Source organism: Pristis pectinata, chromosome 3 (genome assembly GCF_009764475.1).
Source record: "Pristis pectinata isolate sPriPec2 chromosome 3, sPriPec2.1.pri, whole genome shotgun sequence".
Taxonomy (NCBI): domain Eukaryota; kingdom Metazoa; phylum Chordata; class Chondrichthyes; order Rhinopristiformes; family Pristidae; genus Pristis; species Pristis pectinata.
This window is the reverse complement of record NC_067407.1, coordinates 74,384,248-74,399,743: the sequence shown is the minus strand read 5'-3', so window position 1 is coordinate 74,399,743 and position 15,496 is coordinate 74,384,248. Positions and strand designations below refer to the sequence as shown.

The window sequence follows — 15,496 nt, the reverse complement described above, 5'->3', positions numbered from 1 at the left end:
ACCACACAGGCCATTAAAGCTCTTGAATTATGACAATGAGTTCTCTTTTTGCGGCAGCAGCTGTTCCTTAGGCCCAGCCCTCTGAAAGAAATGCAGTCTGGTGACAAATATTGAAGGCAACATTCCTCCAATTGGATAGAAAATATTTGCTGGTCCAGTAACGCTAAAATTTGTCCTTTTACCTTTTTTCAGTACAGTGTGTTCCCAAAATCGTAAAGCTGAAGTCTTAAGTGAAGGAATTATTGCAACTTGGATGTGTCTGCACCCCAGTGAAACGAAAGCTGCAGCTAAGAAGTGATATACCTTGGATCTAGTGATCATCAATCTGATCAGTTCATAGATGCAAAATGCCATATGCAGAACGTTACCATGCAATTGAAATATTGCATGATTGCTGGATGCAGCTGGATGACCTTAGGCTCCTACGGAAGAATGAGGAGTTCATAGATAAGAGCTTCAGGGAGGCAGTCACTCCTAAGCTGCAGGAGGCAGGCAGATGGGTGACTGTCAGGAGAAGGAAGGAGAATAGGCAGGTAGTGCAGAGTTCCCATGTGGCCATTCCCCTCAATAACAGGTATACCGCTTTGGATACTGCGGGGGAGGGGGGGGGGGGGAGAAACGACGTGCCAGGGGAAAGCCACAGTGATCAGGTCTTTGGCACTGAGCCTGGTTGTATGGCACAGAAGGGAAGGGGGGGAGGGGAGAAGAGAAGAGGAGGGCAGTAGTGATAGGGGATTCAATAGTAAGGGGGTGGGGGGTGCAGACAGAAGATTCTGTGGACTTGAAAGAGACTCCCGGATGCTATGTTGCCTCCTGGGTACCAGGGTCAGGGATGTCTCTGATCAGGTCCACAGCATTCTAATGAGGGACGGCAAGCAGGCAGAGGTTGTGGTACATATTGGTACCAATGACATAGGAAAAGAGATGAGGTCCTGAAGAGGGAATATAGGGAGCTAGGTGGGAAGCTGAAAAGCAGGACCTCAAGGGTAGTAATCTCTGGATTGCTGCCCGTGCCATGCGCCAGTGAGGGTAAGAATAGGTTGATTTGGCAGATGTATGCGTGACTGAGGAATTGGTGCAGGGGGCAGGGTTTCACATTGAGATCACTTCTGGGGAAGATACAACCTGTACAAAAGGGATGGGTTCCACCTAAACTGGAGGGGGACCAATATTCATACGGGCAGGTTTGCTAGAACTGTTGGGAAGGGTTTAAACTAGTTCAGCAGGGGGATGGCAACCCGAGTGATAGGTCAGAGGTTGGTGCATTTAGTGTACAAGTAGATGCAGCGTGTAGAAAGACTGTGAGGAAGGATAGGCATTTGAACGGGCAAAATTGCAGTCAGTTGGATGGGCTGAAGTGTGTCAACTTTAATGCGAGAAGTATCAATAACAATGGTGATGACATTAGAGCATGGGTAAGTACATGCAACTACGATGTGGTGGCCATTACAGAGACTTGGCTGTCACAAGGGCAGGAATAGCTGCTGGATATTCTGGGGTTTAGATGTTTCAAAAGGGGCAGGGACGGGAGTAAAAGAGGTGGGGGAGTGGTTTTGCTGATCAGGGACAGTGTCACAGCTGTAGAAAGGGAGGACGTCCTGGAGGGATCGTCCACTGAGTCAGTGTGGGTGGAAGTCAGAAACTGAAAGGGAGAGATCACTCTATTGGGAGTATTCTACAGACCCCCTAATAGCAGCAGAGATATTGAGGAGCAGATCAGGAGACAGATTTTGGAGAGGTGCAAAAATAACAGGGTTGTTGCCATGGGTGATTTCAACTTCCTTAATATTGATTGGCACCTCCTTGGTGTAAAGGGGATAGATGAGGCAGAGTTTGTTAGGTGTGTCCAGGAAGGATTCCTGACACAGTATGTGAACAGGCCGACAAGAGGAGAGGCCATACTGGACCTGGTACTAGGCAATGAGCCTGATCAGGTTTCAGATCTCTCCATGGGACAGCATTTTGGAGACAGTGACCATAACTCCTTGACATTGGCTATAGCTTTGGAGACGGATAGGAGCAGACGATATGGGAAAGTATTTAATTGGGCGAGGGGGAATTATGATGCTATTAGGCAGGAACTTGGGGGCGTAAATTGGGAACAGATGTTCTTGGAGAAGTGCACAACAGAAATGTGGAGCTTGTTTTGGGAGTACTTTCATGGGGTTCTGGACAGGTTTGTCCCATTGAGGCAGGGTAAGGATGGTAGAGTGAAGGAACTGTGGTTGACAAGAGGCATAGAATATCTTGTCAAGAGGAAGAAAGAAGCTTACCTAAGATTTAGAAAGCATGGATCAGACAGGGCTCTGGAGAGTTACAAAGTAGCCAGGAGGGAGTTTAAAAATGGACTTAGGAGAGCTAGAAGGGGGCATGAGAAGGCCTTGGCGAGTACTATGAAGGAAAACCCCAAGGTATTCTACACATATGTGAAGAATAGGAAGATGACTAGAGTGAGGGTAGGACCGATCAGGGATAAAAGAGGAAACATGTGCCAGGAGTCGGAAGAGGTAGGGGAGATCCTTAATGAATACTTTGCTTTGGTATACACCATTGAGAGAGACCTTGACGTTTATGAGGATGGTGTACGACAGGCTGATACGCTGGGGCAGGTCAACGTGAGGAAAGAGGATGTGCTGGAACTTTTGAAAAAAATTAGGATAGATAAGTCACTGGGGCCGGATGGAATATATCCAAGGTTATAACGGGAAGTGAGGGAAGAGATTGCTGCACCTTTGGTGATGGTCTTTGCATCCTCACTGGCCACAGGAGTAGTGCTAGATGATTGGAGGGTGGCAAATATTGTTCCTTTGTTTAAGAAAGGGATAACCCTGGGAATTACAGACCAGTGAGTCTTACTTCAGTGGTGGTCAAATTACTGGAGAAGATTATTAGAGACAGGATTTATGGGCATTTGGAGAAGCATAGGCTGATTAGAAACAGTCAGCATGGCTTTGTGAGGGGTAGGTCATGCCTCACGAGCCTGATTGAATTCTTTGAGGATGTGACAAAGCACAATGATGAAAGTAGAGAAGTGGGCACAGTGTACATGGATTTTAGTAAGGTGTTTGATAAGGTTCCTCATGGAAGGCTCATTCAGAAATTCAGGAGGCATGGGATCCAGGGAAATTTCTCTGTGTGGATTCAGAATTGGCTCACCCATAGAAGACTGAGGGTGATGGTAGATGGAGCGTATTCTGCCTGGAGCATAGATGGAGCATATTCTGTCTGCAGGTCAGTGACCAGTGGTGTTCCGCAGGTATCTCTCTGGGACCCCTGCTCTTTGTGATTTTTATAAATGACTTAGATGAAGATGTGGAAGGGTGGGTTAGTAAGTTTGCTGATGACACAAAGGTTGGTGGTGTTGTGGATAGTGTAGAAGGTTGCTGTAGGTTACAACAGTACATTGATAGGATGCAGAGCTGGACTGAGAAGTGGCAGATGGAATTCAACCTGGAAAAGTGTGAAGTGAAACACTTTGGAAGATTAAATTTGAAGGCAGAATACAAGATTAATGGCAGGACCCTTAGCAGTGTGGAGGAACAGAGGGATCTTGGGGTCCACGTCCATAGATCCCTCAAGTTTGTCGCTCAGGTTGCTAGGGTTGTTAAGAAGGTGTATGGTGTGTTGGCCTTCATTAGTAGGGGTATTGAGTTCAAGAGCAGCGAGGTAATGTTGCAGCTCTATAGAACTCTGGTTAGACCGCACTTGGAGTATTGTGTCTAGTACTGGTTGCCTCCTTATAGGAAGGATGTGGAAGTTTTAGAGAGGGTGCAGAGGAGGTTTACCAGGATGCTGCCTGGATTGGAGAGCATGTCTTATGAGGATAGATTGAGTGAGCTAGAGCCTTTCTTTTGGAGCAAAGGAGGATGAGAGGTGACTTGATAGAGGTGTAGAAGATAATAAGAGGCATAGATCAGAGACTTTTTCACAGGGCGAAAATGGATAATATGAGGGAGCATAATTTTAAGGTGATTGGGGGAAGGTCGAGGGGGATGTCAGAAATAAGTTTTTTACACAGGGTGATGAGTGCATGGAATGCACTGCCGGTAGAGGTTGTGGAGGCAGATACATTAGGGACATTTGTGAGACTCTTAGATGGGCACATGAATGATAGAAAAATGGAGGGCTATGTGGGAGGGAAGGGTTAGATAGATCTTAGAGCAGGATAAAATGTCAGCACAATATCGTGCACCGAAGGGCCTGTACTGTGCTGTCGTGTTCCATGTGAAGTCCCAAATGTCATGCACAATAGCTGTTGTGTACAATTGATATTTGTTGATAAACTGGAGAAGATGGGATAAATTCTATTTATAGCAGAGAAAAGTAAGATCAGTTATGTTTAAAACAATTATGGTTTTATCAAAAGTAACTAAAAGGAAACTGTTCTCAGTGAATGATATTTCAATGAAAAGGGCGAAAGAACATATAAACTATTTGTAAAGTGAACGGCAGATTGCACTACGTGACATAGTAATGGATTCAGATCAAACAGTAGCTTTGAAAGGGAATTTATAAATAGAGGTGACAAAAAAATTCCTGACAAATGGATAAAAAGTCAGGAAGTGGTACTAACTGTTCTTCTAATGAGCAATTGCAAACTTAATGGTCTGCTCCTGTAACGATCACAGCAGAATCATAAAACCAGTACAGAATGGGATGTGTCTTATCTGTGATCTTTTGCCACACCTTAGCCTGCTGTCCAACCTGTCAAAAACTGTCAACGTTCATGAATGCCTCCGACAGTTAAAACATTCAAAAGCTTGCAAAATTACTCAGTTAGTTTTAGAAGAAGTTGAGTAGGTTGGGCCTATATTCTTTCGTTACAAGCAATGATCTCATTGAAGCACACAAAACTTATATAGAATACAGCAAATGCAAAGATGCTGCTTCCCTAGTTGGCTTGTCCAAAACCAAGGTCACAGTCTCAAATCAAGGACTATTTAAGACTACGATGTAAAGAAATTTCTTCACCCAAAGGGTAGAGAGTCTTTGGAATTTTCTACCCAAGAGTGCAACGGATGCTTAGTTTCTGAGTATGTTCAGGATAGAAGTCGATAGACTTTTAGCTATTAAGGGATATAGGAATAATACAGGAAAATGGCATTGAGATAAAACATGAGGTGTGATATCCAAATGGTATTCTTTTGCTTCCATTTCTGATGTTGTTAAAAGTTTATCAAATAATTAATAAAAAAAAGTTTTTTTTTCAAAAATACTTGAAACACCTGAGAAACCTTCATTAAGAGTAAGTGTTTTTAGGTGTTTAATTAAAAAAAAGAATATTTAATACTTATCTTTGTCCCTGGGAGCCATCTGGTGCACTCAAATTAATTGAGGCACCATGTCCAGTCTAACAGAGATTGTTTGAAGAACCCCCAGAATTGCTGAGGAATTGCTGCAACTTTATGTTCCAATACTCGATGGAGAGTCAAACATTGGAAAAGTCTGGAAAAAACAGGTGAAGTGCAAGCAACAAGCTTGGAACTGCTACATCTGGCACTGACAGCAATTCCCTGCAATATCTGGTCTGTTAACATCTGACCTCAGGCACCAAGGGCAGGTTGTCTGTAGCTTTTATAAATGCTTAATTGTGATCCGAGCAATGAGATTTATATTCCCAAACTGTATTAAATAGGTATAATGCAGACCATCTAGACAAGTCTGCAGCTACACCTATTCTCATTAGATTTGTCAGCATGGTTCTACAGGACCTGCAGAGTGTCAGATGCTTATTATTCAGTTGAACCGCCACCTGGACATTAAATGTGTTGTTTTGTGTGAGATAGAAGAGAATGCAGGGTTATTGCAATTAAACCAGATGATATTGTTCCAATGTATTGCTCCCAAAGCTTTCCACCACTGTCCAGGTTCCCTCACCTCTGCTATGTTGCAGAGTAGTTGATGGAGATTACCTTGAGAAATCAATAATCACAGAGGGCAGCATTGCTTTATCCCTCTGGAGTGATGTCTGGTGCCCATCATAAAGTCAACGTCCAACAGTGCATTGGAATCCATGCCACATAGTGGCATCTCTGTTTGCAATCTTCCTTCCCACATTCTGCTTCCCACTTTAGCCTCAATTCATTGCAAAGAAAAATAAAGACTTGCACTTATGTAATGCCTTATGGATGTCCAAACTGTTACAAACAATTACGAACTTCTGTTGACAGTCACTGTTTTTATGTAAGAAATATTACTGCCAATTTGCACACAAGGGCCAACAAACAACAATGAAACAAATAACCTGAAAGTGGATTAGGAATCCACTCTGCAAATTGTCGAAAATCTATGTACAGGCACTGTTTTCAAAATTTTGTTCTATTGATTTCAACAGAACCGAATTTAAGAAGCGGAGTGAAATATACTGTACGTACATAACACTCCAACCCGAGTTTATTGTAGATGTTGGTTGATAAGATAGACTGAGGGAATTCCCCCAGTAGACAGAGCAGACACGGGCATGATAAGGCACTTGGGAGGATGGAAAGGCTAAATTACATCTATTTTAATGCAAAGACCTTGACTAATAAGGCAGATGAATTTAGGACAATGATTTGCATGTGGGAATATGATATTATGGTAATCACTGAAAAGTGGTTGAAAGAAGGGCAGTACCGGCAACTCAATATTCCAGGGTATAGAAGTTTCAGGCATGATAGGGAAGGATGTAAAAGAGTTGGGGGCATTGCATTATTGATCACGGAGACTTTCACTGCAGAAATGAGGGATGATATCTTCGAAAGCTCTCCAAATGAGGCTAAATGGGTGGAGCTGAGGCATACAAAAAATGGCGATAACTTCGCTGGGGTTATACCATGGCCAGGGAAAATTACTATTTCCCAATCCCCGATACTGTATCAAAATCTGGAATGGACAGATTGTCTTATGAGGAACAGTTGGACAGGTGAGGCTTGTATCTGCCCGAAAAATCAGAGGAGACTTGATTGAAACATGTCCTGAGGGGTCTTGACAGGTGAATGTGGGGGAGATGTTTCTTCTGAGATAATCCAGAACTAGGGGTCACTATTTGAAAATAAGTTGTTGCCCATCTAAGACAGAGATGAGGTGATTATTCTTCTTTCAAGATGATGAGTCTTTGTAACTCTTTTCCTCAAAGGACAGGGAAAGCAGAATCTTTGAATATTTTTATAGTAGAGTAAATAGATTCTTGACAAGTGGGGTTATAGTGGGTAGAAGGGAATGCCGTGTTGAGGTTATGGTCACATCAGCCATGATCTTATTGAATGGTAGAACAGGCTTAAGAGGCTGAATGGCCTACTCCTGCTTGCAGTTTGCACGTTTTTATGTCCTCTTTCCAGTGCTGTGATGCAATCAGCTCAATCTTTTAACACGTTAACCTGTAGAGCCCTCAGAAACATGCAAGGGAAATGTAATTAATACAGATATTATTAGATGCTCTGGTGCAGAAAATGATGATCCATTGTCTGATCATGTTGAGGAATGCACAGATGTAGCACTTAGTTACAAAGCTGGACCTTATTCATTCTTGGTTAACTGATAGCACTCTGCATCAGAAAGATGCAGGTTCAAAATTATTTTTATGGATTTTCAGATATCAGGTTGGCTGGAATTTTACACACATGCACCCATGGTGTGTCTCATGCTATCCCTCATAAATGGACAGACAGTGACAGTGCATCACTTATGCATGCCACAAATATACTGACTAGTCAGATTGTGACATCAATCCTTGTGCAACAAGCATGACTTGACACCAGCACTGCCAAATTGGAACTCATGAGCCTGTGCACAAGAAGAAAACAGTGATTAGCCAGCAGTTTAACCATTCCATGTGCATAATAACTTGCTGTTTCTTGGTTATAGATTGAAAAGAGAGTTGATCGTGGAGATGCACTGGTGTTTGCTGCTTGGAAAAACTGAATTTTAGAAGTCTTGAGAGAATCTCTGTGGCTGAAATTACATGTAAACTTGGCCAAAGTCAGACATTGGTCTCTCTTTCTTTGGATTGGCAGAGAATATGAAAAAGGCAAGGAGGAGATGGCCCATGGAGGAGGGCTAAGGGCTGGAAGAGGCAGCTGGAGAAGAGAGAAAAGGGGTGTGCTACCCATCAAGCATGCTTGACAGCACTATGGGCTCATTCCTTACCAGCTGCTGGATAGTCATTCTCCTGCCATTCTATATGTTTCCCAGTTCACTGTGGAAGGGTGGTGAGGTTGCATCATTTCTTCCAGCAAACTGGCTGAGTTTGTTTTTAATCTGCCTGGGTTCACAGTTGGAAAAGTTTGTTCTCAGCATTCCTACTTCATTGGTTAATTTGAATGTGTTAACATCCATGTTAAAAAGTAGAAAGAATAAATGTTTTGCATTTGGGTTACCCTTTGTACATGCAGACTCATTTATATTTTGGAATCCTGATGCTCTTGCAAGTTGATTAAACGAACACTGCCATTGTGAATCTTTATTCCTGTGCACTTTCCAGTGACTTAATCTAATTACTATTTAGTGGATACATAATTGGAATAAACAAGGACACTCATGCCTGAGTAAACTTTAGCGTCTAGGGTTTTCAAGACCCATTTAAATTAAATGATCCTAGAACTGATGGCGTGTGTACTCAATCAGTTTACATTGAAAGCCCACTGGAATATTCTGATGGATGAGAGGTTAGATGATGCTACAGCATTACAAAGGTTATGAAGGCAATATTTTGAATTCATTTAACTAACCATTGAGGTTTCTGAACTCTTATTTAGAGGGTCAATCAAAAAATCATTTTGGTTATCCTCTGGGGAGAATTTGACTGGATAGTTGGGTTTAACTGCATCCCAGTCCATTTCCTCCAGTATTGAATGCAGTTAGTGCCTGTGCTCAGAGAAAAGGCTCAGAATAAACCCACATTCTTCAGTGCTCCTTTGTTATCCTGTTCTCAATAAAACTTTACAAGCTTTTTTCTTTTAATATAAAATGTATTAAGCTGTGTTACATTAATATCATAATTTTTATTTTTATGTGGGTGCCCTACTCAGCATTACTGAGAAGTCGTGGTTGGAGGGGAGCAGATATAAGTAGGAACATAATGCCAATTTTCTAGAAGCAGCAGAATGTTTAATGATTTGAACAGCTCTGGAACAGGGCAAATGCAAGGTAAATAAAAATCAGAAAATGCAGATGCTGGAAACCTGAAATAAAAACAGAAAGCCGTTTGTCAGAACCCAGAGTCAAACTTCTGATAAGCAGTCTTCTACCTGAAATGTTAACTCTGTTTCTTTTTCCACAAATGCTGCCTGACCTGCTGAGTAAGTCCAGCATTTTCTGTTTTCATTACAGACCCAGTACACGCCCTTCGGCCCACGATGTTGTGTCAACATTTTGTCCTGTTCTAATATCTGTCTAACCCTTACCTCTCACATAGACCTCTATTTCTCTATCATTCATATGGCTATATGGCTATCTAGGAGTCTCTTAAATGTCCCTAATGTATCTGCCCCACAACCTCTGCCACCAGTTCGTTCCACGCACCCACCATTCTCTGTGTAAAAAAACTTACCTCTGACATCCCCCTTACACCTTCCTCCAATGACCTTAAAATTCTGCCCCCTCATATTAGCCATTTTTGCCCTGGGAAAAAGTCTCTGACTGTCCACTCGATCTATGCCTCTTATCATCTTGTTACCTCTCTTCCTCTTTCTCTCCAAAGAGAAAAGCCCTAGCTCACACAACCCATCCTCATAAGACATGCTCTGCAATCCAGGCAGCATCCTGGTAAACCTCCTCTACACACTCTCTAAAGCTTCCACGTCCTTCCTATAATGAGGTGAACAAAACGGAACACAGTACTCCAAATGTGGTCTAACCAGAGTTTTATAGAGATGCAGCATTACCTCGCGGCTCTTAAACTCAATACCCCGACTAATGAAGGCCAACACACCATATGCCTTCTTAACAACCCTATCAACCTGCATGACAACCTTGAAGGATCTATGGACGTGGACCCCAAGATCCCTCTGTTCCTCCACACTGCTAAGAGTCCTGCCATTAACCTTGTATTCTGCCTTCGAATTCGATCTTCCAAAGTGCATCACTTCACACTTTTCTGGGTTGAACTCCATCTGCTACTGCTCAGCCCAGCTCTGCATCCTATCAATATCCTGTTGTAATCTACAGCAACCTTCTACACTGTTCACAACACCACCAACCTTTGTGTCATCAGCAGACTTACTAACCCACCCTTCCACATCCTCATCCAAGTCATTTATAAAAAATCACAAAGTGCAGGGGTCCCAGAACAGATCCCTGAGGAACACCACTTGTCACTGACCTCCAGGCAGAATATGCTCCATCTACCAACACCCTCTGTCTTCTATGGGTGAGCCAATTCTGAATCCACACAGCAAGGTTTCCCTGGATCCCATGCCTCCTGACTTTCTGAATGAGCCTTCCATGAGGAACCTTATCAATCACCTTACTAAAATCCATGTACACCACATACACTGCTCTACCTTCATCAATGTGTTTTGCCACATCTTCAAAGAATTCAATCAGGCTCATGAGGCATGACCTGCCCCTCACAAAGCTATGCTGACTGTCCCTAATCAGCCTGTGCTTCTCCAAATGCCCACAAATCCTGTCTCTAAGAATCTTCTCCAGTAATTTGCCCACCACTGAAGTAAGACTCACTGGTCTGCAGTTCCCAGGGTTATCTCTACTCCCTTTCTTAAACAAAGGAACAACATTTGCCACCCTCCAATAATCTGGCACTACTCCTGTGGCCAGTGAGGATGCAAAGGTCATCACCAAAGGCACAGCAATCTCTTCCGTCACTTCCCGTAATAACCTTGGATGTATCCGGTCTGGCTCCAGTGACTTATCTATCCTAATGTTTTTCAAAAGTTCCAGCACATCCTCCTTCCTCATGTCGACATGCCCTAGTGTATCAGCCTATTGTATGTCATCCTCACAAACGCCAAGGTCTTTCTCACTGGTGAATAATTGAGGACCTCCCCTACCTCTTCCGACTCCTGGAACATGTTTACTCTTTTATCCCTGATTGTCCTACCCTCTCTCTAGTCATCGTCCTATTCTTCACATACGTGTAGAACGCCTTGGGTTTTTCCTTAATCCTACTCACTAAGGTCTTCTCATGCCCCCTTCTAGCTCTCCTAAGTCCATTCTTAAGCTCCCTCCTGGCTAGCTTGTAACTCCCTGGAGCCCTGTCTGTTCCATGCTTTCTAAATCTTAGGTAAGCTTCTTTCTTCCTCTTGGCAAGATATTCTATGTCGTTCGACCATGGTTCCTTCATTCTACCATCCTTACCCTGCCTCGATGGGAGAAACCTATGCAGAGGCCCATGCAAGTACTCCCTAAACAAGCTCCACATTTCCGGTGTGCACTTCCCCAAGAACATCTGTTCCCAATTTACGCTCCTAAGTTTCTGCCTAATATCATCATAATTCCCTCTCTCCCAATTAAATACTTTCCCATATCGTCTGCTCCTATCCCTCTCCAAGGCTATGGTCAAGGTCAAGGAGTTCTGGTCACTATCTCCAAAATGCTGTCCCACCGATAGATCTGAAACCTGATCAGGCTCAGTGCCTAGTACCAGGTCCAGAATGCCTCTCCTCCAGTTGTCCTGTCCACATACTGTGTCAGGAATCCTTTCTGGATACACCTAACAAACTGTGCCCCATCTATCGTTACACTAAGAAGGTGCCAATCAATACTAGGGAAGTTGAAATCACCCATGACAACAACCCTATTATTTTTGCACCTCTCCAAAATCTGCCTCCTGATCTGCTCCTCAGTGTCTCTGCTAAATCAGGGAGGTCTGTAGAATACTCCCAAAAGAGTAATCATTCCCTCCCTGTTTCTGACTTTCACCCACACTGACCCAGGATGTCCTCCCTTTCTACAGCTGTGACACTGTCCCTGATCAGCAAAGCCACTCCCCCGCCTCTTTTACCTCTGTACCTGTCCTTTTTGAAACATCTAAACCCCAGAATATCCAGCAGCTTTTCCTGCCCTTGTGACAGCCAAGTCTCTGTAAATGGGCACCATGCCATAGTTCCATGTATTTACCCAGGTAAAAGTGTGAGGAAAAGGAAGATTAGTTACACAAGGGTACACACACTGGTGTTGTAAACATCATTCTATGAATACAGTATGTCTGTTCTTTCCTTGGAGGACATTGATATCATTTGTTGTACTTCTTTCCCACTTGGTCATTCTTGATTGTTGGATAAAACCCTGGTCTCACCCAATCAAAAGTATTCCTTTTGTCCTATCCGTCCCTCCCCATCCTCTCCGCAAATTAAACCTAACTTGTTTTCTCTTTTTCCCAGTCCTTTTAAAGGATTTTCAACCTGAGACATTAAATTGGTTTCTCCCTCCACAGATGCCTGACTACCGAGTGTTACCAGGTTTCTCTGATTTTATCCCAGATTTCTAGCATCTGCAGCTTTTTTTATTTTCTTGATGGTAAATGAGAAGGCACATTGGTGGCAGACAAGAGTGGAATTTGAAAGCGATACTTGATCTTTTGCAAGACTGCTTTATGTTTGTGGCACTTGTGAGATGAGAAATAGGTATTATATGTTGTTAGGAGACACAGGAAACTGCAGATGTCGGAACCTGGAGCAACATACAAAGCTCTGGTGGATATCAGCAGGTCGGACAGTATCTTTGGAGGGAAATAGATATTTGATGTCCATTCTGAGTTTGCCCATCACCCATACACTCCTCCCACTGGTTCCCCTCCCCATGTCCCTCCCTTTATTCCATGCTTCACCTTCCTTTCCTGGTAGATTCCATCATCTTTGGCCCTTTGTCACTTTCACCCATCACCTCCCAGCTTCTGACATCATTCCCATTCTCCCCCCTCCCCCATCTGCCTATCACCCCCTCACCTGGAACCACCTATCACCTGCCAGCTCTTACTCCACCCCTTTCCTCCAGCTATTTATACTGGCTATCTCTCATCTTTCTTTCCAGTGCAGATGAAGGGTCTCGACCCAAAATGCTGACTATCTGTTTCTCTCCATAAATGCTGCCTGACTTGCTGAGTTCCTCCAGCACTTTGTGTGTGTTGGTGGAACCTGGGTGAATCTTGCAATAATCAGGGTACTCTGGCAAAAATGTGTGCCACTGGTAGTGCATCACCTTTATCACCTCTTCCACTGCCTCTTTGGAATTCTCCTTGGAGGCTCTGGGCTCTGTCCCTTGTTTTCCAGCAATCAAAACCTCACAACACATGCATGGTATGCTAATGGCTTGTTTAGCGATACATCTGATGGTAATTTATTGTGCCTATCTTGAGCCTTTTCCCTTGGCTTTCTGTGTTCAGCCAATGAAGAACCCTGCTTTCAGGTGTGAAGCTCTCAGGGAGGGTGAATGGTAATTGACCTGAAACATTATCTCTCCCCTGCTAAGCTGTTTGACTGCTGAGCATCTCCAGGTTTTTGTGTTTTAATTTCAACGAAGGTGCTGTGGGGTAGAACTAAAATGCCATACAACCATAAGATATAGGAGCCATTCAGCCCATCAAGTCTGATCCACCATTCAATTGTGGCTAATTTTTTTGTTTCAAACCCATTCTGCTGCCTTCTCCCCATAACCCTTAACCCCCTTACCAACCAAGAACCAATGCTATGGCAAATTTGTTTTTCATTCACATCACAGTAACAGGTAGATCCAACAGGGGCATTTGCCTGCATTTCAGAGTTCCTCAGTACAAGGATCCAGAGACTGAACTCATGTAGTATGACTCCTAACAGAGATCTCAAAAGCACCTGGCTGGGGCCCTGGATAGCCTCCATGGCCCACGTACACAAAAAGCATGCCCTGTAGTTATTGTTCTTCACTGGCTAGTCCAGAGCCTTATAATCCTTTGCAGCACAACCCCAAATCCCTCCCATCATTGCAGCATCCGTTCATTAAGTAGCAACACTCCCTTGTAACTGGAAGAGTGTTACTTGCATTGTAGTATTTCCCTTTATGAGCTAATTGCCATATTCAGCTGCTAAGTTAAATGCTGGCAACTGCAAGTACCTGGCTTAGGTCAATATTAGCATGCAGTGCTGAAACTGACATAGTGATCATGTTCTTTATGGGGCTTAACCATCAACATTAGGGTGACCCACAGTACTACTTTTATGTCATTAAAATGTAATAAAACAATCTCAGTGCCGAGGTTCTCCTCCATGGAATATTTCAGAGGGGCAAAAATATTGAGATCAAGCCGTGGTTGGATGCAGAAGTAATGGGTCATCCAATGAATTCCTCAATGACACTTGTGGACTAAATATTGTAAATTCCTGTACATGGGAATCTCGGTGCATTTCTAAAAAATAATCAACACATTATCCCCAATCCTTATTTTGAGCATTTAAACCCAGGCAGCTCTACAAATATCATAATTACCTCCAAGAGTAGCTTTTTAATGCTCAAAAATTCCAGGACTGCAGATCCTTTAAATGTGAAATAAGAACAGAAAATACTCAGAATACCCAGTAGGTGTGATAAGCTTTTCAGCCTGATGGCTTTATATGGAAATGTTCTTATTCTCCAGATTTAGGCTTTTCTAACACTACCCTCAATTGGTTTGTGATGGTAGCAGTGGATCTTTTTTTCTGGAACCATTAAGATTGCTTGTCAGACAATTCAGCAGCTGAATATACCTCAAACAGTAATTTCCTTTCAAGAGAATAAGATCCTAAAGCTGCATTTTTATAATTTTTTTATGATTGGATCTCTCTCTTTCTCTTATGGTTTTTACCCAGACTTTAAATAAACAAAACCATTACTGCAGCTCACACGAAGTATTCATTCATTTTGGAAAGTATCTAAGTTTTATAGGAAACCAACAAGAATAAAAAGTAACACTTGATTGATTGATATCAAACCACAACCCTGTCCTCCAGCTGATCTAACTGGTTTTAACAGCTGTCATTTCGATTCTCCAACAGAAGGTTCATACCGATGAGTTCCACTTTCTGCCTGATCAGATTGTATACTATTGACAATCCAAGTGAAAGGGATCATCGTTCTGTTAAGACACAAGTAAACTTTGGATTGCTGATAGCATGTATGTCCTTCCTGTGCTGTTCAGATGATCCAATAAACTTTAACTTGAACAGAGACACATGTTAATGCCAAGAAGGAGGTGTGCTTTTCATCTTAAAGCTAAGCTCCAGTCAGTCATTAGTGCTAACTCAATCTTTTGATCTTTTGTCATCCAGGTTGATGGTAATCATATATGCTTCAGGGAAGTACAGGATCACTAGTTGTTCATAGAATATAACTGTATTCAACATCACAAGTTTAATACATTTATATTCTGTGAACGATGAGAGATCCTGTACACACATGAAGAATCTTATATATTAATTATATCTCTAACAAATAATTTTTCATTTCGTACATCTGAGTATATTGTTGAATTGACCCACTGTGCCATCAAGTTATTCCCCTTGCTACAAAGTGCTGAGTTCCTATTGGTATTCGTACTGGTTTATTATTG

General features: G+C 42.7%; 1 protein-coding gene across 4 annotated transcripts in view; it reads left to right on the top strand.

The window, feature by feature from the left end:
* prkn (parkin RBR E3 ubiquitin protein ligase) overlaps positions 1 to 15,496 on the top strand; it is an 821,190-nt gene that overhangs the window by 414,038 nt on the left and 391,656 nt on the right. The gene's annotated exons all lie outside the window — the stretch shown is intronic.